Raw genomic sequence first — 27,027 nt, 5'->3', positions numbered from 1 at the left:
TACTTTTTAAAAAAAAATTATCAAAATAGAAAAATAACAGTAAAATAAACAAGAAAAAATAAAATAAAAATGTAAGCCCCCCCTGTCCCTCGTGCTCGTTTTCAGAAAAAAAACACATATGTAATGCACACCCACATATGTAAAGGGCATTCAAAGTGCTAGACCTCCCCCTGTAACTCTAAAGAGGTAACTTGTAAAGTATTTTAAAGCGTCGCCTATGGGGACTTTTAAATACCAAAGTTTTCCGCCATTCCACGAGTGTTCGCCATTTTAACGCATAACATGTTAGGTATCCATTTACTTGGCATAAGATCATCTTTCACATTATGCAAAAAAATTGAACTTTAGTGTTTTTTTGTTTTTTTTAATGCATGAAACTTTTTTTTTTTTTAAAGCGTTTAAAACATTGCTGCACAAATACTGTGTGAGATAAAAAGTTGCAACAACCACCATTTTATTCCCTAGGGCCTCTGAAATAATAAAAAAAAAATTATATATATATATATATATATATATATATATATATATATATATATATATATATATATATATATATATATAAAGTTTGGTGGTTCTGACTAATTTTCTAGCAAAAAAATATATGATTTTTACATGTAGGAGAGAAAAGTGTCAGAATTGGCCTGGATGGCAAATGGTTAAAGTACAAAACAAATCACCAAATGTGTACATTATAGTCCATTTATTACACATCATTGCAATTGACAAGTTATATATACAGAGGTGGTAAACAAGTTATATATTTGAATTAACTATCTGTACACGTGTAAATACAGGCCAGCAAAACTCCAAGTGGATTTTTTTTTAAGTGTAGCACCCTTTATCCCTTAGAACCCATTAGGGACCCCCAGAGATTAAGTGGATTGACATCCCACCGTAGGATTGGATTTATCACTTGTAGTGAGTCTGTGAACAGATGGGTGCTTGTCACTTTTGAACAGTTAATACAGTTTATTCTGGCCAATAAACTCCAAGGAGAGAAAATTAGGACACAGGACACTAGAAAGAAAAATGCATAGACTCCAAAAAAACACTTACAGCTGACACAGAAAACCTTTAAACTAGTGTGGCAGCACGCAGGTAAAGTCACCTGGTTGTATCCAGGATGGGAAATATGTGTGCCCTAGATTCAGGCTTTATGCAGACTTGTACAACTAGAGGGGAAGAGTTAATGAGCCCAGCTGAAGTAAGTGGGCTCATTAAGACCTCTACAAAAAACCCCAGCATGCATAGGGAGATGCTCCATCCTGGAACCAGTTTTGTGTGTATAGACTGGGGAGTGTGACACCTGTTCTGTGCGGTGAGTTAACGCCTGTGTGGCAAACCTCTACAACAGAGACAGGGACTGGTGCAGCACAAGGCTGCACTCAGTTGTTAGACAGGGAAACTAAGTGTGTAATTAGAGGTCAAGCTGACCAGGATTTATTTTCATGTGTTTCTTTTGTTTTGGCTGTTATATTTTTTACTGCATGTAGCATGAATAAACCGCACCTTTTGTTTTTTCCACTTACAACGCTGTCTGCTGTGCCTGATTTTGTGTTGTGAACCCATCCAGGGGGTCACACACACCCGCTGCCGAGCTAACCCCTCACACTAGACTGACACTCTGTATCTTCTTGACTGTAAGCAGTAACTGCACTTAAAGTGGAGGGCCACCCTGAAAAACAAAACTACATTAAAATTTTGTAAAAAAATCTGAATTTTTTTTTTTTTTAACTTACCAGAAATGCCTGTTGCTAGGCAGATCGTCCTACTCTGCCTTTTCCTCCTCCGCGGTGATCTTCAGCCTTCTATCCTCCTCGCATTGTCTTCTGGGTAATGGGGCGCTGTGTGTTCTGGGAACTGTGTGTCCCAGAACACAGAGCGCCCCATTCACAAAGTGATGCGTGACTTGCGCATGCCCAGTAGGAAACGGGCAGTGAAGCCGCAAGGCTCCACAGCCTGTTTACCTTCGATTTAATGGCGGTGCCGGGACCCGAGAGCCGAGGGACGGGTCAGCCTCGGGTGGCCGACATTGCGAGCACCCTGGACAGGTAAGTCTGCTTATTAAAAGTCAGCAGCTACAGTGTTTGTAGCTGCTGACTTTAACTCACTGGACGAGCCACCAGATATCTTGCAAAGTCCAAGCTTGTACTCTAGACACTCCTCTTGCAGCAGAAGCTCACCCCTGGTGCTCCTAATCAGGATCCAACTTCACTCCACCCATAGGACACCTCCAGCCAGGCAACATGAGGCAAAAAGGAAGTTCTGGACAGCTGCACTCCGGAATATAGCCTTTATTAGTAAAAAGTCCAACAGATACAAGCCACAGCAAAAAATAGGACAAACGAACTGACGCGTTTCACACTTAACAGTGCTTATTCATGGCACCTGGTGTCCCGGTTCTGAGGAGAGTCCTACATCCACATTTCCACCTGGAGTGGTGATCCCTTTCCCTACCTCCAGCCAGGCAGTTCAAGGTTTAGGTTGTACATCTGGGAGGTCAGTATCCTCTGTATCCAGGAGACTTGAGAAGTTCCTGGATAGTAGGTGTGAAGCTATACAGATTGTAGCATGAATATGGATACAGCCCAAACCTATCCCAGAGAGGCAGGCTATAAAGGGGGTTGGGAGACCATATTTAGTCAGTGAGCATACTAAAGTTCTAGGTCTTGTCCCAGAGTTAAGGAGTCCAGCCTGAGAAGAGCACATTGCACTATCAGGCAGCAGGCACAAGCTGCTGAAGGAAGTCTCAGGTGGGTGACCTGAGCAGAGGAATACAGAGATCCGGGTGCTTTCACAAAGCTGAGTGAGGGGACTCAGGGGAGGTGTCTGCCATAGATCTGTCTGGTATCACTGGAGGGCATCGCTTTGAATATTGGAAGGCAGCATCCATCTGTTCTTGGGCCTTGTGAGTAAAGACATTGCAGGATCTTGGAGACATAGTTACCCCTCTGGTACTTAGTTATATTCAGTTGTGGGTCTGGTAAAGGGGAAACTGGCTGGTGGTCCTGAAGAAGCTCTGTCCAGATATTGTCCAATGTCCACTAAGAAAAGAGACTTTGCTCTGCAAGTTCTACTACTACTTTAACCACCTCAATACTGGGCACTTTCACCCCCATTCTGCCCAGGCCAATTTTCAGCTTTCAGCGCTGTCACACTTTGAATGACAATTGCGCTAATTTTCTTTGTTTCTGTCTGAAAATTTTGTAAATAAGTAATTTTTCTTCTTCACTGATGTGCATGGATGAGGCTGCACTGCTAGGTACTGATAGGCTGCACTGATGGGCACTGTTGAGGCAGCACTGAAGGGCACTGATGGAGTGGCACTGATGAGGAGTCACTAATATGCAGCACTGATGGGCACTGATAGGTGGCACTGATAGGTAGCACGGATAGGAAGCACTGATGGGCAGCACTGATGAGCATTGATGGGCAGGCATTGATGGTCACTGAAAATCAGCACTGATTGGTATACAGTAACTGATGGGCACAGATTGGCCTCACTGATGGATACAGTCTGGTGTCACTGATGTGTACAGTTTGGCATCACAGATGGGCACAGAGTAGCATCACTGATGGGCACTGTTGTGACTGCAATAAAATCAGGGCACAGATGATCAAGGCGCCCATGTGCACATGACTGCAGTGAGATTGGGAGACTGAGGCTGAAGTTGGGAAGATCTGGACAGTAATATTGAGGCTCCTATGGGAGTAGTGCTATATACATATTCATAACACTCCCCAACCGCAGGCAGTAGCAAATAATAACCTGAACTTAGAAAGAAACCTGTAGAAGGCAGAGCTATCCATTCAGGCTAAGGAATGCTACAACCCAATAACACTACATTTTGAATAAGGATGCTACTGCTTATGGTGGGGTCCCTACAAGTAAGACAAAATGACATAGAGCATAGCTATATAGGGTTTAGTTTCCATAGATAACAATGGATGACTTAACAATATACACAGCAAAATTAAACTCTGAACTTGCCAATGCAAGTGTTTTAAGTTTGTCTAAGCTAAGTGCAATAACTTTTACAGACCTATAGCTATATGCATGTAGACAGGTGCAATCTACTTTCTCCACTGCAGGTGGTGCTCTTTCGCACCGGCATTGCAGTTGGAGAGGAGCTCAAAAAGAACACGATTCCTCTATGGTTTTGTGGGTCATTGGGGAAGTTTTCTTATTGGTTGCTGCTACCCCATGTGACTCTAGCAGCCATCTGGGGTCAGGCAGAGCCTATTTAAGGTCCTGGATCCCAGGCTTGGCACAGAGTATGGACAGATACCCTACCTGGCAGGGACAGGACTAGCAGCAGGGAAATGTTCCTGTCAAGGAGGGAAAGCCTAGGTTCTTGCAACTCCGTACGTCATTTTCCAGCGTGGGCATGAGACAGCCGGGCCACATTCTGCCCCTCTCAATAGGAGCTGTCAGTTTGGCTGAAACCTGCTCTCTCCATACTTTTGGATCTGTGAGGGGTTCCCGGTTGGGCTGTCTTCCCACCGGGTACTGTCTTATCATTATTTCAATAGAAGTTCTTTCATTGCACTTGGACTGTATGTGTTACTGCCGCCATATCGTGCAGTATCTACAAAAAATATATTTTTTACGCTTGGCATCTGAAAGATCTTTAATAAGCTCCTGATATTGTATCTCCTTTAAAACGCTGATCTCTATATCCAGTAGTCACAGAGCACTTAGTCTTTCATGGGTCATCAAGGTTCTCAAATAATTCCTAATCTGTATCAATTTGCTGAACGATCTCTCTCCTGAAGAACTAGCGGACATTGGAATTAAATATATACTAGGAACTACATTAACATTTGAAAAGGCATCAGCGAGTCCTTCATCATGGAGTAAATTGCCAGTTGAGATGGAGTAAGATATGACCTGAGCAAAGACTGTAAACTGGACAATTTCATCTAAGAACACCTTATTGAAATCATGGGGGGGGGGGGGGGGGGGCGCGAAATAAATGATAAGCTTCTCAGCTTCTGTTCTTATCTCTGCATTTTGGGACGTGCCCATGATGGCCCCGGGCTCAGAGGAAGTGGAATGGATGAACGTTGGAAGAGGATCATGGAGCAGAGAGGATCATGGAGCAGAGTGCGAGAGAGACAGAGTGCACCAAAGAGAAGGTGAATGTAGCAGTAAAAGCTGTTTTCATATTTTAGCACCTGCGAGCAATGCTCTTTTTTATTTTTATTGTTAACAGGAGGTGGGCTTTCAAGTTTATCTAAAGCCACAAAAACTTTTTTTTTTGTTCTGGGTCCCAACGAGGAGATGGATGCTGGCAGAAGTGCACTGGGTTACTGGAGCAGGATACGGACTGGAGACCACAGAAGCTGGCAGAAGGCCACAGGCTGGAGTACACAGGGATTACAAAGTTAGCATGACTGATAAGACTGACCAGGGGCGGACTGACCATTTGGCCACTCGGGCACTGCCTGAGGGCCCCGGGCCACTAGGGGGACCCATCAAGGTTGCCAGCCTCAGTAAAATCAGGAACATTATGTAAAAATCTGTGTTTTTTTTTACATCTGTCTCTGAAATGTCCCTTACCGACATCCTTTTGGTCTAAAAATCCTTAGATTATAGCTACCCCACCTCTCCAGTACCTTCTCAGCCAATAGAACATGTCTGTGTATACTGTGTGTACATGTATGTGTATACTGTGTGATTGTATACTGTGTGTGTATACTGTGTGGCCCCGTAATCTCTGATTGCCTGGGGGCCCCATAATCTCCTATTGCCCGGGGGCCCCATGAGTTGTCAGTCTGCCCCTGAGACTGACCACTGAGGCACTATAGAGAATGGTCATGAGGACAATACTGGGATTCACTGGGAAATACCTGTCAAGCTGCTTGCAAACAAAGGGGGCTTAATTTTTTAGAAACTGCCAGAAGGTCACAGGATGAAGTACATAGGGATCACAACAAGGCTGGTGCGAGGATTTTTGACACCCTAGGCGAAACCTAATTTTGCCGCCCACCTTGGCTCCACACCTGACTACACCCCCTTTGCCCTGCCATGGAATAACCCACCTTTTTAATGAAGTGCCCATCAAATGCAGCCTCACCAGCACCCATCAAATGCAGCCTCACCAGCGCCCATCAAATGCAGCCTCACCAGCACCCATCAATGCAGTCTACCAGTACCCATCAATAAATGTTTGCTTGCTTCCATTTATTCAGGAGTCAGGACACAGACACAGTCCTCTGCTGCGCCTCTGACACTATGTGCGAACGGGGCGGCAGCTGCCTTTCTGATGCTGAGACTTAGTTGCTTGCTGCAGAGAGAAGAGAGTAGGAACAACAGTGGCCGGGCACCCTAGGCAGCAGTGCGCCCTAGGCGGTTGCCTAGTTTGCATAGTGGTAGCACCGGCCCTGATCACAAGGTTGCAATGACTGATGACACTGGGAAACGCTAAGACCACTGAGGCACACAGGGGCTGGGTTCAGGCAAGACAGACACTGGAAGCACTAGAGGTCATGGTCGTGGAGACACTACTGGGATACACTGGGAAATACCCAACAAGTCACTTGGGAACACAGGGATCTGGCTGCCAGCTAACACCAAACAACATGTACACCAACCTTTTAAGGCAAAGTCTGGCCAAGAATCAGCCGATGTACTGGTGTCTGCTGATTGGCTGCACACTAGTGGTCACGCAAATGTGAAAAACCTGCCACTAGGGCATAGAATGGGTTTGTGTGACAGAGGGAAGGTCCCTTAAGTAGAAGAGATCTTATATTTACCTCTGTGATGGTCCATTCATGTGTCCCCCACTCAGGGCCGGTGCTATCACTAGGCCAACAAGGGCGCACTGCTGCCTAGGGCGACCGGGCACTGGCATTCCTACTCTCTTCTCTCTACAGCATCAGCAGCCAGCCGCCGCTCCATTTGCACATAGTGCCCGAGGCGCAGTGGCGCAGGCGGAGGACTATGTCTGTGTCCCGACTCCTGTATGAATGGGTATTGATGGGCACTGGTAGGCTGCATTTTTGGGTACTGGTAGGCTGCATTGATGAGCACTGGTAGGGTGCATTGATAGGCGCTGGTAGGCTGCATTGTTGAGTGCTGGTAGGCTGCATTGATGAGCGCTGGTAGGCTGCATTGTTGGGTGCTGGTAGGCTGCATTGTTGGGTGCTGGTAGGCTGCATTGATAGGCGCTGGTAGGCTGCATTGTTGGGTGCTGGTAGGCTGCATTGATCGGCACTGGGAGGCTGCATTTGTTGGGCACTGGAGAGGATGCATTGATGGGTGCTGGCAGACTGCATTGATGGGCACTGGTGAGGCTGCATTTCATGGGCGCTTCATTAAAAAGGTGAGGTATACATGGGCAGGGCAAAGGGGGTTGAGTCAGGGGTGGAGCCAAGGGGGGGGGGGGCAGCAAAATGAGGTTTCGCCTAGGGTGTAAAAAATCCTTGCACCAGCCCTGCCCCACTACACAACGTTTCTGATCCCCCTGCATCACTACAGGACCCAACAGTGGCATAGGGAACAGCGAATGGGACCGCAGACGTCCAACACTCTCAGCAGCGGCAAAATCCGAAGAGACTGCCAGACGACTCCACTCCTCTGCAGACACAAAGGAACGGTAGGAGAAATTGGCCATGTAGATGTTAGGATTTTCTTTTACCCCAACATTTTAAGATGAAAAAAAAATCCTCTTTTATATAAGCACTAAAAATTTGAATTATCCTCCTGACCTACTAACAGATAGATTTTCTCATTTCTTCTTATGTAGATTAAATGGTACTTAGCAAAAAGTTCAATCCTGCTGAAGACTAACCTATAGCCTTTTTCTGGTTCCGTGTTGTCGGGTTAATATGTGCTGCGTCCTACTCTGCACATCGAATTAGCTGAAGCTCGTTAAATAATAACAGAACAACCTTTACAATAAAAATAACTGGTAGGTTATGGAATTATGCAATTAAAACCTAAAACGATATCATACAATATATTTTTATGTTTATTAATCATACAATATTGTACAGGAGTCTGACATTACCTTCCTGACATTTACCTTCGATTTGATGCTAATATGTTATTAGCACCAACAAATTTAATTTGTGATATTTATATGCTGTAATTACACAATAAAATAAATAAATATGGTATTCCTGGGGCCTCTTGTACTTTTCTTCCAACAAGTTACTTGAGTTAAAATGAAACCTAAAGCAAAACTAAAGTCAAGAAATTGCGAGCAGATAGGCATAGCTCGGTGTACATTTTTGGCATGCCTTGGTGCCACAACTAATAAACTCTAGTACACACGTGTGGGAGCTATGTCATCCCACTCCATCCAATTGGGAATGCTGCAGACCCTGCACCTACACGAAGTCTGGAAGAAAATGTTGGTGCTGGCAAGAGAGCTCGAGGACATTGCATAGTTGGAGCAGAGATGAGTATTTGTGGATTGTACTGAACCACTTCAGCCCCGGACCATTTTGCTGGTCAAAAACCAGACCACTTTGTCGATTCGGCACTGCGTCGCTTTAACTGACAATTGCGCGGTCGTGCGACGTGGCTCCAAAACAACATTGACGTCCTTTTTTTCCCCACAAATAGAGCTTTCTTTTGGTGGTATTTGATCAACCCTGCGGTTTTTATTTTTTACGCTATAAACAAAAATAGAGCGACAATTTTGAAAAATAAGCGATTATTGATTGGTTTGCGCAAAAGTTATAGCGTTTACAAAATAGGGGATAGTTTTATGGCATTTTTATTACTATTTTTTTTTTTTTTACTAGTAATGGCGGCGATCAGCGATTTTATTGTGACTGCAACATTATGGCGGACACATCGGACATTTTTGACACATTTTTGGGACCATTGTCATTTATACAGAAATTACTGCTATACAAATGCACTGATTCCTGTGTAAATGACACTGGCAGTGAAGGGGTTAACCAGTGAGTGGCAGTGTAGGGATTAAGTGTTCCTAGGGGTGTGTTACTAACTGTTGGGGGCTGAGCTTTAATTTAGTGAACACTGATCTCTGCTCCAATCACATGGAGCAGAGATCAGCGTCACTAGTTGCTAGGCAGAACGGGGAAATGCTGTTTACAACGGCATCTCTCCGTTCAGCTGCCCCATGAGAGGATTGCGGGTATGCCCACGGCGATCAAGTCCGCGGGACCCGCGACCGGACTCACGGGGGTCCCCACCAGCACACGAGTGCGCCGCCGGCTGTACGCCAATATGCCTGCCTGTGCCATTCTGCCGACGTACATCGGCGTGCGCTGGTCGGGAACCGGGTTAAAGTGGAAGTAAACCCTTCTATCGTTTTCAGTCATGGAAGCTGCCATCTTGGCCACATATGATTCTTCAACTGCCATAATGCTGCACATGTGATCAGTTATGAAATCAGCCATTGGATGGTTTTGAAAGTTTGGTTGAGAGCAAAGCCAATGTGAAAGTTAGCATTTCCGGCATGCCGGAAATTCCGATGGAAAAAATTTGAGAGCAGGATCTCAAATTTTCCGACAAAAAAAAATAAAAATCTGACTTTTTCCGATCGTTTTTGTAGAGAATTTCCGATCGGACAAAGTGCCACGCATGCGCAGATCAAAATAGAAGACCAAAGCTATTGGCTACTAGCCTCAACGCAGTCCCGTCGTAACGAACGAACGTCGTCACGTTCCGAACGTTCGGATTTTCCGACAGCTTTGTCCGACCACGTGTATGCAACACCAGTTTAGGATAAAATCTGTTGTAAAAAATCCGACAGATTTTGTTGTCGGAATGTCCAACCCGTGCTGCGCACTGGGTAAGCCGCAGATTGCTGCGATATGCTGCGAATGTCGGCTCCCGTGTGCATGCGCGGGAGTGGCGTCATCGCTGCTCCCGCGAATCACAGCGCCGGAGCAGCGAGACCCACGGAGACCCACCAAGAAGATGGACGCTCGGAACTACAGGGGACAGCGGTGACATCGCTGGCTCCTGTGTCAGGTAAGTGACACATAATGGACTACTATGCGATGCGATGCGATGCATAGTAGTCCATTATGCTTTACCTTTGCAGGGAATCAAAGAGGAAGCAAACTCATCAGGGTTTACTTCCTCGTTAATATCTGCCTGGGGATGAACTTTACCTGAACCTTCCCCCCAAAAGGTGCCAAATGTGGCACTGGAGGGGGGAGGCGGCAGACAAGCGGAGTACAGAAGACAGCAGTGGACTTCTGGCAGGATCAACAGGGATTGTATTGTTGCACTTCATCAGATATTGATAACGATATAGATAATTGATATTGATATAGTGTTATCAATTTACCAGATATAACAAAATGTATACACTGTAGATACAAGGGCTGTACCAAAAGTAATGCAAACGTGGGCACAACCTTTTTATCAACTTCGGTTGTTCACATTTCATATCTTGGTAGAGTTATGCCTTATATACAAGGTCGGAAATTCAGACGGAAAAGACGGATTATATTGTCGGAAAATCTGGGCTCTATCTGGACTTTTTCCGCAGCAGGATCTCAAATTTTCCGACAAAAAAATCCGATCTGACTTTTTCCGATCGTTTGTAGAGAATTCCGATCGGACAAAGTGCCACGCATGCGCAGATCAAATTACGAGACCAAAGCTATTGGCTACTAGCGTGAACGTAGTCCCATCGTAACGAACGACGTCATCACATTCCGAGCGATCTGAATTTCTGACAGCTTTGTTCCGACCGTGTGCATGCAACACCAGTTTAGGATAAAATCTGTTGGAAAAAATCTGACGGATTTTGTTGTCGGAATGCCCGACCGTGTGTACAAGGGCATAACACTTCCTCCATAGTAACTCTTCTTGTTTGCCTTTGCAGGAAAAAATAATGTATTCCAAGCAGAAACAATGTGCTGTCACTGAGTTCTTGATGAAGTAGAGGTGCAGGCTGTCCAATATATACAAAAGGCTACAGAAGGTTTACAGAGATGACACCATGGACAAGAAATAAAAAAATAAAATAAAAAATACAATCAGCGCAACCTATGCCAATGATTAGTGATCAAAAATAGTACCAATAAATTATTGTTTAATCATTTATAAAAAACATTTTTTTTTTTTTCTCATCCCCCTTTTTTTTTTTTTCATCGATATGTAACTTGTAAAGGAAAAATGTACTATTATAATTTAATTGTTTTTTTTTCCTTGTTTTTTATTATTTTATTTTCTAAGATAGGATTTACTAACCCTTAATGTCCAGATATGTTACCATTCTACATTCAGTGCTTGTCATTGTATGTTTTTAATGATATGATAACGTATTTGTTGTTTATTCCTGTGGATTGCATTAAGCTTATATACACTATATTAGCAAAAGTATTGGGACACCTGCCTTTACACGCACACATGAACCCTGTCAGTGCTCAGACCATAAGCTGCACACTGCATCAAATTGGTCTGCATGGCTGTCATCCAAAAACGAAGCCTCTTCTAAAGATGATGCACAAGAAACAAACAGTTTGCTAAAGACAAGCAGACTTAGCCCTTGTACACACGGTCGGAGATTCCGACAACCAAATCCGTCGGTTTTTGTCCGAAACTGTTGCATACACACGGTCGGACAAAGTTGTCGGAAAATGTGATCTTTCAGAACGTGATGACGTAATTTCGTTACGATGGGACTACATTCAGGCTAGTAGCCAATAGCTTTGATGTAGGAATTTGATCTGAGCATGCGTGGCACTTTGTCCGTCGGAGTAGGCTACACATGATCGGAGTATGTCCGATCGGAGCAGTTTGTCGGAAAATATTTCCAGCAAGTTGGAAAATTTGGTCCGACGGATATTCCGACGGAAACAGTCTGAAGCAGACCATACACAGTCGGAATATCCGACAAACCGCTCCGATCAGACACATTCCGACATAATCTCCGACGTGTATACAAGGGCTAAGGAGATGGATTACTGGAACCATGTCCTGTGGTCTGATGAGACCAGGAAAAACTTATTTGGTTTAGACGGTGTCAAGCGTGTGTGGCGGCAACCAGGTGAGGAGTACAAAGACAAGTGTGTCTTGCCTACAGTCAAGCATGGTGGTGGGATTGTCATGGTCTGGGGCTGCATGAGTGCTGCCGGCACTGGGGAGCTACAGGTCATTGAGGGAAACATGAATGCCAACATGTACTGTGCCATACTGAAGCAGAGCATGATTCCCTCCCTTGGGAGACTGGGCCGCAGGGCAGTATTCCAACATGATAACGACCCCAAACACACCTCCAAGACGACCACTGCCTTGCTAAAGAAGCTGAGGGTAAAGGTCTGGCCAAGCATGTCTCCATCTGTGGGGCATCCGCAAACAGAAGGTGGAGCAGCGCAAGGTCTCTAACATCCACCAGCTCTGTGATGTCGTCATGGCGGAGTGGAAGAGGACTCCAGTGACAACCCGTGAAGCTCTGGTGAACTCCATGCCCAAGAGGGTTAGGGCAGTGCTGGAAAATATTGGTGAACACACAAAATATTGACACTTTGGGCCCTCTGGACATAGTCCTGTTTGTGTCATAGTCAAAGCAGGTCCATTGTGCAGCCATGTTTTGATCTGATTGGTGTGAGAATTTGCGCTCATAAACTACGCAAGCCGTTACAAATCCACATAGTCAATGTAAGTTATGCGGTTATAAAACCTTTTTTTTTTTTTCACTTTAAGTCTCACTACTACTGAGGCTCATGACTTGAAAATTTCAAGCTTATGATATTATCACGGTGGCTACTTAATAAAAAAAAAACTATTCTGCTGAAGAGCAAGCTCCAGCTAATTGCCTTCAAGTGTAATATTAATGTTTATTTCCATGCCAATAACGCATGGACGGCATGTTTAATCTTCTATGCTGTGTTTTTTTTTTTTTTTTTTATGATTGGCAGCCTTGTCGCACAATGCTATTTGATTAAGTTCTGATTTGATTGACTGGCCGAATAAAACATCTAGATTAATTTGAGATTGTTTAGAAAAGTATACGTCCAGAACCTCGAGAGCACTTAACGTAACAATGAAACCGTAATGGACACACGCCGAGTATATGCATTCAGCCTTCCGCAGTTGTGCCAACGACCTGGAAAAATATTTCAGCAATTTGCTGCCTTTCTGCGGCCCTTCTCACCTTTTGATTTATTAACGTCTTGAAAGAATGAAATTATTTTACAATCATAACATCAAGTTTGCTAATCTAGGTTCACCTGGAAAGTGTCATGTCGCCAGCAGATTGTTTGACTTCTGAAACCTTCATTATTTTCTTTTTAACTCGATCGAGAGTAGGAAACCTTTCTCTCCTTCCCTTCGAACTGCGCCACTTACGTTGTTATTGCAGCTGCTCGATGGCTTATTAAAAGAAAGTAGTGGTGTAAAAAAGGGGTTTTAATGCTTGGATTTTCTTTTGCCAACATCTGACTACACCGGTAGAAGTAGTGTAAAATTTAGCACGAAGGGACAAATAGTGATGTAAGCAAGCAAGGAAGGGGCGTGTGATGGGGCAAATGGTGGCGTAAGTAAGCTAGGGTTTTAGCCCTTTTACACACGGGCGGACATTCCAACAACCAAATCCGTCAGATTATGTCTGACGGATTTTGTCTGAAACTGTTGCATACACACGGTCGGACAAAGTTGTCAGAAAATCCGATCGTTCAGAACGTGACGACGTTATTTTGTTACAATGGGACTACGTTCAGGCTAGTAGCCAATAGCTTTGGTGTAGGAATTTGATCTGAGCATGCGTTGCACTTTGTCCGATCGGAATTCTCTACACATGATCGGACAAGTTCCGATCAGATCATGTTGTCAGAAAATTTTACCGGCAAGTTGGAAAACTTGGTCCGTCGGATAATCCGACGGAAACAGTCCGATGGAGACCACACACAGTCGGATTATCCGACAAAACGGTCCGATAGGACACATTCCGTCGGAATCTCGGACCGTGTGTACAAGGGCTTAGACTAAGATCCTTCTCTGGGATCTGCACTGTAGAAATATGGAGGCTAAAACCAGGAGAAAGAGAGCAGTCTTTAGCGTGCCTAATGTTCTGTCCCACCTATTTGTATTTTTTCTGGGTTGTATTGAACTGCATCATGTTACTATTGTGTAGTATGCTAATATCTACTGCTGGATTGGGACCACTAAAACATGTTTATTATGAGATTTATTTTCTCCCTCTGTCCTCCCCTCCTGTTTAGTGGTAGTGAGTTTAGTCCTAGCTAGACCCTCCCTTTCTTCCATGCTCCCTCGGTCAGTGTTAGTACTTTGCAGAGACAGGCCTTATGCCGGCCACACATGGTACAAATTTCGAAAGAATTTTCTTTCGAAAATCGTATCTAAGCCCTTGTACACACGGTCGGAGATTCCGACAACCAAATCCGTCGGAGTAATAATTAATTCCGGAAGAGTTCCGGAAGGGATGTTGCATACACACAGTCGGACTAAGTTGTCGGAAAATCCGATTGTACATAACGTGATGACGTTATTTCGTTACGACGGGACTACCATCAGGCTAGTAGCCAATAGCTTTGGTCTAGGAATTTGATCTGAGCATGCGTGGCACTTTGTCCATCGAAGTAGGCTACACATGATCGGAGTATGTCCGATCGGAGCATTTTGTCGGAAAATTTTACCGGCAAGTTGCAAAAGTTGGTCCGTCGGATTCTCTGACGGAAACAGTCCGATGCAGACCACACACCGTCGGAATATCCGACAAAACGGTCCGATAGGACACATTCCGTCAGAATCTCCGACCGTGTGTGCAAGGGCTAAGAATTTTCGTATGAATTTCGCACCATTAGTGGGCTGCAGCAACAGCCGATTTTCGTGCGGAAATAAAATTTGAGGAATCGGACATGTTGGAAATTTTTTGAAAAACAAAACGATTTTCTAATCAATGATGGGAAAATCGTGTGAGAAATGTAATAAGAAAAGAAAATTTACGGAGATAAAAGAAAATTTACGGAGAGAAAAGAAGATTCCCGGCCAAGAAAATTCTTTTCTGTAACAACATGAGGTGAAATTGAAGGCTTGGTCAGCCGAATTTCGAAAATCAGTGGTGGCATCATCGGATCACAAAGAAAACAAATTTTCTGATTTTGAAAAGAAAATTAGTTCGAAATTCGACCATGTATGGCCTACATTAGGCAGAGATTTTTTTCTCAGAGAATAGGTGCAGGAACTCAACCATGCCCGCCTCACACATGTAGCGATGACACTTTGGACAAGGTGTCTGTCATGTATAAATTTAATTTAACAGTAATGGGGTTCTGAGGGTTAAATGTGTAGGTTAACTTTGACATCAGTTTGGCTGGGCTGTGTTAGAAGTTCTGCCTGGTCATGTGCACATTTAGGTGCACATGACAGGCTCAGAACCAGGCCTGGTTGGACGTTTTGGGTATCGGAGTTCCCCAGAACCAATCAGTGGGTGTGCCGGGCCCCGCTGAGGAGTCTGGGGAAAGCTACTTAAGATGTTGAAGTCACGTGTTCGGGGTCGTTCGTGAGGCCATAGCGGCCTGTTCCTGATACTGGACCGAGATAGCCCCGCGAGGAGCGTATGTCGCTCAGCAACATGCTTTGGTTGGTTAGCCCCAATAGACCCGCCTGGTCTGGGGTGAGGATCTGTCTGTTCCCGAGTCTCGGAACTGGCTGGTCAGAGGCGCAGTAACTGAGGGAGGATTCAAGGCGTCCGGGTGTGCTCTCGGCTTGGAGGGGCACCACAGCTCATGTAAGTGATCGGATAGAGGACTCTTTGGAGGAGAGCCAACAATCTGGCATCCTGAGAAGTGCCTGGTTGCTGAGTTGTGAAGGACACTGACGAATCCACGCTTTTTCCAGTACTGCCAAGGAGACAGAGAACGTTCCAGGTACTGAGGAAAAAGGTTCCTGTTCACTTTCTGTTACCAGTTACTCAAGGTCAAAGATTTCACAAGTTCTGGATCAAAGTGCTGACTGGCATAATCTCTGGCTAGAGATTTGTTCAGCTTTGAAGCGCCCAGCTGCAAATGGCTACTCTCTGGGTGGTATTAGAGACTTTCTGATATTAGCAGTTCAAGATGCCTGAGTTTGCCCTCTGTTCCCATACGAGACTGCGTTGTTGGATGTTACCCCTGCAAATAAAAACCTTTTCTAAAGGACTTTTATGGTGTCAGCATCCAAAGTTGTTAGGTACTAACTCTGGGAACCCCCAGATGTGGAAGAACCAGCCAAGCGGAGATAACCTGTAAACCCAAAAGTTAAGGCCAGGGTTATGGCCGCTACACACACATACCTGCCAAATGGCATCAAATAGTAGCTCTTCCCTCTGCATACAACCCCCTCCCTCCACTGCCCTCATGTCCCCCCCCCCCTTAAAAGCTCCACCATATGTCTTACCTTTTTTGCAATATTAAGCTGAAACACCTATCTGGCTGTAGTACCTCCCAGCATAATATACTATACTACAGTCACTTGCAAGGGAGATCATGCAGTAGGAGCATCAACAACTGGTGGTCACCAGCGAAAAAATGGAGACCACAGAGGATGCAGCCTACCACGCACCCTCTCTTGCCCATGACTGCACTAAACCCTGGGCACCTGTTCTGTATCTCCCTTGTCCCTGTCCGTCACTCAGTGGGATCTGCGCAGGAGATCTGACCTGTGGTGGAAGCTACTGGGAGCTATCACTTCTAAATGCAGAAACTAGACTTCAGTGTTACCAAGTGATAGCGGTGAGCAGGGAGCAGAAGACCTGAGCCAGAGGTGGTGGAACTGAGTTCCCCCTAGTTCCTGCTGAAAAAAAAAGCCCTAGAAAGTCATTGTAGAAAGTCATTGTCTTTTTACATTTCATCAGACTGGAAAAGCATCCTCTTTACTGCAATTAACTGAAGTAAAATTACATTGGATGCAACTGTCTTATTGAAGAATTAAACTGCCTGTGGATGCCCCCAAGTCAGCAGGTGGCCATATTGTCTGAATAGACTGGGTCTAAGGAGGTATGTCAATGCATAATTCAGCATTTAAACAGGACATCCAGGCTCCACTGTGCTCTCTGGTTCCATCCCTGGGCCGCTACATCACTACTGTGTCCTGTAGTGGCATAGGAGTTGATTTACCAAAGGCCGCGTACACACGAGAGGACTTATGTCCGACAGACCTCCAAAGGAGTTCCGCCGGAGTTCCGACGGAGTTCTGGCGGAGTTCTGGCGGACTTTTCGACCGAACGGACTTGGACACACACCATCACACCAAACTCCGACGGAGTCGAACGTGATGACGTACGACTGGATTCGAATAAGGAAGTTCATAGCCAGTAGCCAATAGCTGCCCTAGCGTCGGTTTTAGTCCGTCGGAGTAGCATACACACGAGCGGATTTTTCGAAGGGGACCGGGTCCGGCGGAGTTCCGTCGGGAAAATTTGAAGCATGCTTCATTTCTAAAGTCCGTCAGACTTTGGCGAATCAAAAGTCCGTTGCAGCCCACACACGATCGAATAGTCTGACGGACTCAGTCCGTCGGAGTTTGGATGTTGAAAAGTCCGCTCGTGTGTACGGGGCAAAAGACAAATAGCCTGCCCACTTTGCAATGGAAGTTGCACTTTGCAAGGGAATTTGCCCCAGAGCTTGGTGAACGAGGTGAAGCTCTGTTGACTTCCATCATCCATCTTTTTTATTTTCCTTGCACCTGATTCAGTATTCTTTGCACCATTTTCACTGTACTCTGGGGCAAATTACCTTGCAAAATGCAACTTCCCTTGAAAAGTAAAAAGCCTGTTTGCCTTTATTAAATCAGTCCCAAAGGGTCCATTAGATAGAACCCCAGCATACTGAACACACCCAGAAGAAGTAGATGCTTACAATTCTATTAGAGACCATAGCTTTGCAAAATAATGACGTTAGAAATCTCCATCCACTGTACATATTAATCTCTAATCTTTATATTCTATAATTTTCAGGGATCTTCTTTTCAGGTGATTTTCTTCCAGGCAGATCTTGATTGGTAGAGCATTCCATAGTCAAGGTCAGCATAGAGATTTTGTGGGATATTCCTTTCTCTCAGTTCAAAAAAGAAAAAGTTAGAGTCCTCGGTTTGTCTAGTTCTTCAGTTTTGGGGTATCCAATGCTCCCCTGATCCCCATCTAAGTTTTATATTCCAATTAAACCTAAAAAAAAAAGATACCCACAGATTTTTCCTTTGAGCCAGTGGAAAAGTAAGGAAAATGCTGTGTTGCTGGTTGTGAGTGCTCTAACCAGTGGAATAGGGATAATTTCACCAGTGGGTCTTACGGAGGTGGACCACAGAAAGTTTGAGAGTCTTCTGCAGGCAGGGCAGGACTTAGGGTGGCGGGGGCCCATGGGCTTGAGTCACTTTCGGGCCCTACCTTCTATACATTACCGTATTTATCGGCGTATAACATGCACCCCAAGTTTAGGAGGGAGTTTTAAGGAAAAAACTTTTAACATTTAAATGCCCATCAATGCAGCCTTATCAGTGTCCATCTGCAGCCTTGCCCATCCATCTGCAGCTTTGTCCAGTGTCATTTGCAGCCTTATCATTTGCAGCCTTGTCATTGCAGTCTTGAAGTTTAAAAATGGCGCCGCCGAGATACAGAGTCCTCTGTATCTCGGCGGCTCTTAGGTTCTCTCAGCAGCTTTCCGGTCCTCTTCACGGCTCTCGGGTCCTCTAGGTGGCTCTCGGGTCCTCTCAGCGGCTCTTGGGCCCTCTTGGAGTCCTGAGCATAGCCAAGTGTACTCGGCTCAGCTCACAGTAACGCCCAGTCCCTGTGTTATGTCCATCATAGGGCGGGACTGGGCGTGACTGTAAGCAGAGCCAAGCCGAGTACATGGCTATGTATCTCGGCGGGGCCCAAGGGGCCCCCTATTGGGCGGGGCCCATGGGCTTGAACCCAGTCAAGCCCAATGGTAAGTCCTGCCCTGTCTGCGGGTATGTGTAGGTATCTCTAGGGGCCTGCACATTATACTTGCAACAGTTTGCACCCTTTCCCTCTAGTAACAGAGTCTCTTTAAAGAAACCTTCAGCGATAAGAAAAGACATACAGTATTATCCATCTGAGTTAAGCACATTTGTGTAAATGACAACATGTCATCAAATAAAGCCCTGGAAATTCAGCGGATGTTTCAGTCGTAGCGGTGGTCTGATCTATCAATTTTGCAGCTTTAATTTTTTTTCGCTCTCTCTCCCTCCTCTCACTTATATCTTCCATTAAGAAGTCTCAGTGTCATTTGGGGTGTTAATTGAGAGGAGGTTTCAACTCATCAAGACGATTAAAAGTGATAGCTAAAAAAATTCTATATACAGCCTATACTGAAATCAGCACAGTGTGAGACCATTCTGCTTTTATCTCACTGACAGTGAAAATAATGGAAAAAAAATATTACTAAATTGCAGCCACTGAATAGATATCATTATTTTTTTTGGTGCAATCTTTGATGCAAAAATTAATTTTTTTGAACGAGGCAATTTAAATACCTTAAACACTGTTAACACAGACGCTTTTTATAGCAATTAAAAAGGCCTTGATGCTTGGATTAAAATCACATTTCCATTTTTATTTTAACAACAGGCAATTGTTTTTCCCTCTTTGAAAATCTTACGTCAGCCATGCACATTGCAATTGGTTTGTTTCCTATCTTCTGTTAGCAACAGCTAACTTGGGCAAGCACAGTGGCTTAGTGGTTAGCACTTCTGCCTTGCAGCATTAGAGTCCTGAGTTAGGATCCAAATTGGACGCTACCTGCATGGGGTTTGCATTTTTTTCTTGTGCTTGCGTGGGTTTCCTCCGGTAATTAGTTTCCTCCTATACTTTAAAGCAGGGGCGGACTGACCATTTGGCCACTCGGGCACTGCCCATTTGGCCACTCGAGCACTGCCCGAGGGCCCCTCGGGCCACTAGGGGGCCCCATTAGGGTTGCCAGCCTCAGTAAAACCAGGGACAGTATGTAAAAATCTGTGTTTTTTTTTTACATCTGTCTCTGAAATGTCCCCTACCACCACCTTTTGGTCTAAAAATCCAGAGATTATAGCTGCCCCACGTCTCCAGTACCTTCTAAGCAAATAGAAACATGTCTGTGTATACTGTGTGTACATGTATGTGTATACTCTGCGATTGTATACTGTGTAGCCCCATAATCTCTGATTGCCTGGGGGCCCCATAATCTCCTATTGCCTGGGGGCCCCATGAGTTTTCAGTTTGCCCCTGCTTCAAAGACATACAGGTAGGTCAATTGGCTCCTGTCTAAATTGGCCCTAGTATGGGCATGTGAGAAAGGGATCTTAGATTGTAAGCTCCTTGAGGAGAGGGATTGATGTGAATGTACAATATATAAAGCACTCTGTAAATTGTTGGCACTATATAAATACCTGAAATAGATAAATAATAAATAGATTTGAGGGCCTTACCAAGCCATCCCTTCACCTTGTATTCATTCAGGCTGATCCTTGGACTTAATTCAAATGTGTGGGCGCTGCCGCCGAAGGCAGCTAATGTAGTTCTAGGGAGCTGCATCGCAACCATGTGCAATGCACACGATTACAGAGTGGGGGTATGGCAGTTACAGAGTTAGATCAGGCAACCTCCGAGCACTTTTCATAGAGGCAGCAGTCTCTTCTGCACATGTGAATGAACCCTTGCATTACATAGTTGGTTTAAATTACAGTGCCTCAAAAAAGTATTCATACCCTTTGAAATTTTCCACATTTTGTCATGTTACAACCAAAAACTTAAAGGGATTGTAAAGTGAATTTTATTTTATTTTTTTAAATAACAAACATGTTATACTTACCTCCACTGTGCAGCTCGTTTTGCACAGAGTGGCCCCGAACCTGCTCTTCTGGGGTCCCTCGGCGGCTGTCTCTGCTTCCTCCCGCAGGCACTTCTCACGTTCATGTGAGCTCCCTCGCATGGTGAAAAGCACCTGCAGGCGCGCTCCCGTGATACAGCCGGCGGCTATAGCCGCTCGCTGTATCACACGGCCCCACCCCCCCGACGCTCCGCATCAGTGGATGTGATTGACAGCAGCACAAGCCAATGGCTGTGCTGCTTTTAATCCATCCACTCCAGCCAATCAGCAGCCAGGCTGAACGGTGGAAAGGACGTCGGGGGCGAGCGCGGGACTTTCAAGGGGTCAGGTAAGTAAACCGGGGGGGCTGGGGGCGCCGGCACTGTCAGATGTTTTTTATGCATTCTATGCATTAAGGTGAAAAAACATTTACCTTTACAACCCCTTTAAATGTATTTTATTGGGATTTTATGTAATAGACCAACACCAAGTGTCACATAATTGTGAAGTGGAAGGAAAATGATAAATGGTTTTCAACATTTTTTGCAAATAAATATGAGACACGTGTGGTGTGTATTTGTATTTATTCCCCCCAAGTCAAAACTTTGTAGAACCATTGTTCGTCGCCATTTCAGCTACAACTCTTTTTGGGGATGTCTCTACCAGCTTTGCACATCTAGAGAGTGACAATTTTGGCCATTCTTCTTTGCGAAATAACTCAAGCTCTGTCAGATTGGATGGAGAGCGTCTGTAAACAGCAATTTTCAAATCTTGCCACAGATTCTCAATTGGATTTAGGTCTGGACTTTGACTGGGCCATTCTAACACATGAATATGCTTTGATCTAAACCATTCCATTGTAGCTCTGGCTGTATGTTTTGGGTCGTTGTCCTGCTGGAAGGTGAACCTCCGCCCCAGTCTCAAGTCTTTTGCCGACTCTAACAGGTTTTCTTCTAAGGTTGTCCTGTATTTGGCTTCATCCATTTTCCCATCAACTCTGACCAGCTTCCCTGTCCCTGCTGAAGAAAAGCATCCCCACAACATGATGCTGCCACCACCATGTTTCACGGTGGGGATGGTGTGTTCAGGGTGATGTGCAGTGTTAATTTTACGCCACAATATAACGTTTTGCTTTTAGGCCAAAAAGTTCAATTTTGGTCTCATCTGACCAGAGCACCTTCTTCCACATGTTTGCTGTGCCCCCCCCCCCCCCCCATGGCTTCTCGTAAACTGCAATCAAGATTTCTTATGGCTTTCTTTCAACATTGGCATTCTTTTTGCTACTCTTCCATAAAGGTCAGATTTGTGGAGAGCACAACTAAAAGATGTCCTGTGGACAGATCCTCCCACCTGAGCTGTGGATCTCTGCAGCTCCTCCAGAGTTACCATGGGCCTCTTGGCTGCTTCTCCGTTTAATACTCCCCTTGCCCGGCCTGTCAGTTTGGGTGGACGGCCATGTCTTTAGATGATGGATTGAACAGAGCTCCATGAGATGTTCAAAGCTTGGGATATTTTTTTATTACCTAAACCTGCTTAAAACTTCTCCACAACTTTATCCCTGACCTGTCTGGTGTGTTCCTTGGCTTTCATGATGCTGTTAGTTCACTAAGGGTCTCTAACAAACCTGTGAGGGCTTCGCAGAACAGATGTATGTATACTGAAATTAAATTACACACAGGTGGACTCTATTTACTAATTCAATGACTTCCGAAGGCCAATGGTCCTACTAGATTTTAGTTAGGGGTATCAGAGTAAAGGGGGCTGAATACAAATGCACACCACATTTTTCAGATATTTATTTGTAAAAAAAAAATTCATTTAATTTTTCTTCCACTTCACAACTATGTGTCACTTTGTGTTGGTCTATCACTTAAAATCCCAATAAAATAAATTTACATTTTTGGTTGTAACATAACAAAATGTGGAAAATGTCAAGGGGTATGACAATGCACCACAAAAGGATCAGATTGCAGCTTTAGACTGATCTATCACAGGAGCATTTTGGTGAAAGATCTCAGAAGGTTCAACAAATATGCAATGAATATTCAATTGATTCTCTCTGATGAGACAACAATAGGAACAATTTTTGTAATTGTTTTTCGCAACTTTTTTTTTTGTAATTGTTTTTCGCAACTTTTACAATTGTATGATAATTGTTCTTTGCTATTGTTTGTAATTGAACAAAAGCATATTTAATGTGTAATTGCTCTGTATGTTAAATGATCAATTGTAAATAAAATAAAAATCTCAACAATAATTGTTGAAACAAATTAGACTAATCTCAGATTTTTTGATGATCAATTGTATATGTCATCAGTAATTGTCATTTCTGATTACTTTGTATCACACCTAGACGTGTGCATTTTGTTACGAATGGAAATTCAGACTAAAATTTTGTTCTGCGAAGGTTTGGATGTGCCCAAATCTCCAAATCACAATAGTAATGAATTTCAATGAATTCAAAATAAATGATAAAACCCCCCCCCCCCCCCAATGAATTCATTTGTATTTTTTTGTTTTATTCGGATGACATGATGCGTTGGTTTGGGCCTTTAGTTAACGTTTGAAGCACCCGAAATAACGCAACATACCGAATGGTCCAGATTGATTTGGATCCATTTCGTTTTTATGTCGCATTAACATTGTTCATTAAAGTGGTTGTAAACCCTTACAAACCACTTTGACCTACAGGTAAGCCTAGATTAAGGCTTACCTGTAGGTCCAAGAAATATCTCCTAAACCTACACGGTTTAGGAGATATTTGCCGAAAGACAGGTACCGCTGTCTACAGCGCATGTGCATCCTCGCGCCGCCTCAAAAACATGCTGCCCACCGTTAAAGTCTATGGGACACGAACATGAAAAATCAAAGTGCTAATATTAAAGGCTTATATGCAAGTTATTGTCATAAAAAGTGTTTGGAGACCCGGGTCCTGCCCCAGGGGACATATATCAATGCAAAAAAAAACGTTTTAAAAACTGCAGTTTTTTTGGGAGCAGTGATTTTAATAATGCTTAAAGTGAAACAATAAAAGTGAAATATTCCTTTAAATTTTGTACGTGGGGGGTGTGTATAGTATGCCTGTAAAGTGGCACTTTAGTTTCCCGTGTTTAGAACAGTCTGAGAGCAAGATTACATTTCTAAAGATGAAAAAGTCATTTAAAAGTACTCGCAGCTATAATGATTTGTTGGTCCCGGCAATACACATAAAAGTCATTGAAAATGATTCCCCCACAGTCCATTACCAGGCCTTTTGGGTCTGGTATGAATATTAACCACTTTCAGACCGGACCATTTTGCTGGCTTAAGACCAGAGCACTTTTTGCGATTCTGCACTGCGTTGCTTTAACTGACACTTGGGCGGTCGTGCGACGTGGCTCCCAAACAAAATTGATGTCCTTTTTTTCCCACAAATAGAGCTTTCTTTTGGTGCTATTTGATCACCTGTGAGGTTTTTATTTTTTGCACTTTAAACAAAAAAAGAGCCACAATTTTGAAAAAAACGCATTATTTTTTACTTTTTGCTTATTATAAATATCCCCAACAAAATATATATAAAAAAAATTTTTTTCCTCAGTTTAGGTCGATACGTATTCTTACATATACAACATATTTTTGGTAAAAAAATCGCAATAAGCGATTATTGATTGGTTGGCACAAAAGTTATAGCGTTTACAAAACAGGGGATCGTTTTATGGCATTTTTATTCATTTCTTTTTTTTTTACTAGTAATGCCAGCGATCGGCGACTTTTATTGTGACTGCGACATTATGGCGGACACATCGGACATTTTTTGACACATTTTTGGGAGCATTGTCATTTATACAGCAATCAGAGCTATACAAATACACTGATTCCTGTGTAAATGACACTGGCCATGAAGGGGTTAACCAGGAGGTGGCAGTGTAGGGGTTAAGTGTGTCCTAGGGGCATGTTTCTAACTGTGGGGGGGAGCGTGGCTGTGTTTTACAGATCACTGATCTCTGCTCCAATCACAGGGAGCAGAGATCAGTGTCACTTGTTGCTAGGCAGAACGGGGAGATGCTGTTTACATCAGGATCTCCCCATTGTTCCTCCTCATGAGACGATTGCGGGGTATCCCCGCTGCGATCGAGTCGGACTCATGGGGGTCCCGACTGGCAGGCCAGCAAATTCAAAGGGACGTACCTGTACGCCCATTTGCCCGTCCGTGCCATTCTGCCGACGTACATTGTTGTGCGCCAGTCGGGAAGAGGTTAAGAGGAACCCCGAACCAAAATGTAAAAAATAAAATTGCGTGGGGGTCCCCCCAATTTCCATACCAGGCCATTCACGTCTGGTATGGATTTTAAGGGGAACCCTGCGACAAAATGTAAAAAGAAATGGAGTGGGGATCCCCCCAAAAATCCATACCAAGTCCCGACCCCCTTTTTTTCTATGTACTTGAACAGGGATGGAGATGCATATTACTGTGCATCTCATTTAAAGTCCCAAAAGCCCCCTCTATTGCAAAAATCCATACCAGATCCTTATCTGAGCGCGCAACCTGGCAGGCCGCAGGAAAAGAGGGGGGGGTGCGAGAGATCGCCCCACCTCCCTCCTGAACCGTATCAGAATTTGAAAGGAAATAGCAGGTCTGTAGACTGGAATTGACACCTAAGTGCCAATAAAATTCCCCCATCCTCTTAGGCATAGATGGTAGTATGGGAAATATGACCTCACTGAGCCTCAAAGGGAAGTTCTAGTTGTTCCGTCTACAAGCCCAGCAGGAGAGAAGGATCATACACCCAGAAGGCCCTGGACTGTATCTAACCAATTGATTTATGTTAAAGATGAGAGAATTATGTATTTTATCTATCAAAAAACTAAAATATTAGTTGCAGAGAGATGAAAATTATTTCTTCTGATTATATACATGGGGTTTCTGTATGTATAAAATTAACAGTGTAGTGAGGATAAAATCCAGGAGAATGGTTGTATGAAGGATGCTTGCAACAGCCAAGTGGTGATTGGTCTTGTTGCAATCGAACGGATGTTGAAAATCCTATCCCTCAGATTTACAGTATTTTAACCTCGACATCTCAAAAACTGTTTTACATACAAAAATGGGAGCAAGATGTAGAAATCAGCTTAGAAGTTGATTCGTTGATTCCGAAATGTTCAAATATCCAAATTTTTAAATTTCCAAAATTTCCAAATTTCCGAAATTTCCAAAATTCTGAATTTCTAAATTTTTAAAATTCTGAAGCTCGGAATTTCAAAAATTCCAAATTTCTAAAATTCCGAAATTTTCGAATTTCCAAAATTAAGAATTTCTGAATTACCGAAAATTACAAATTTCTGAATTTCCGAATTACGAATTTCTGAGTTTCTGAATTTTGAATTTCCGAATGTTCAAATTTCTGAATTTTGGAAATTGGAAATTCAGATATTTAGAATTTTCAGAAATTCAATATTGGGCACTTTGAATATTCAAAATGTCATAAATTTAAAAATTCTAAAATTTGAAAATGTGAAAATCCAAGAATAAGGGCGGATTGTCTGGCCAACTTAGTCCGCTGAAACGTGTTTCAGCGGACAATCCGCTCGTGTGTGGGCTTCAGCGGACTTTTTCAGCGGACAGTCTGGTGGACTAAGTCTTTCGGAATTTCCGTAATTTTGTCCGTCCAAACTTGGTTTCAGCGGACAGTCCGCTCGTGTGTAGGCAAGTTGGACGGACTAAGTATGGTGCATGCTCAGAAAGGATTTACACGCCGAAGGTTGCATTGCAGTGTATTGGACGTCGTATTTCTAGTCCCGTCGTACGTGCTGTACACGTCATCGCGCAAGCTTTCAGCGGACTGTCTGTTCATCGTGTGTGGTCAAGTCCGTTCATTCAAAAGTTGGACGGACTGTCTGTCGGATTGTCTGACGAACTTAGTTGGGCAGACAATCCGCCCGTGTGTACGCGGCCTAAGAATGAAAATCGGAACATTCAAAAGAATGAAAATCTGAAAATTCAAAAATCTGAAATAACAACTAACTAATAATAAATATAAAATTATAGGTATTGGAATTTCCTTTCAAATTTGTCTGTTAGTGAACATAATGAGTACAAATTTATCTGAAATTACAAATTGTCTGAAATAACGAATGCCAAACAGCCAAATTTGAAAGGAAATAACTATAATTTAATAGTTAGTTATTATTTTTAATTTTACTTATTTTATTTCTTTTTTTCCAGATTTTCAAATTTTTTAATTTCCTATAATCCGAAAATTCGGAAATTCAGAAATCCGAAAATTCCAAATTCGGAAATCTGAAAAT

This window comes from Lithobates pipiens, unplaced genomic scaffold (assembly GCF_037356315.1).
Source record: "Lithobates pipiens isolate NorthernLeopardFrog02 unplaced genomic scaffold, aLitPip1_a1.2 Scaffold_30, whole genome shotgun sequence".
Lineage (NCBI taxonomy): Eukaryota > Metazoa > Chordata > Amphibia > Anura > Ranidae > Lithobates > Lithobates pipiens.
Note: the sequence above shows the minus strand (reverse complement) of the source record.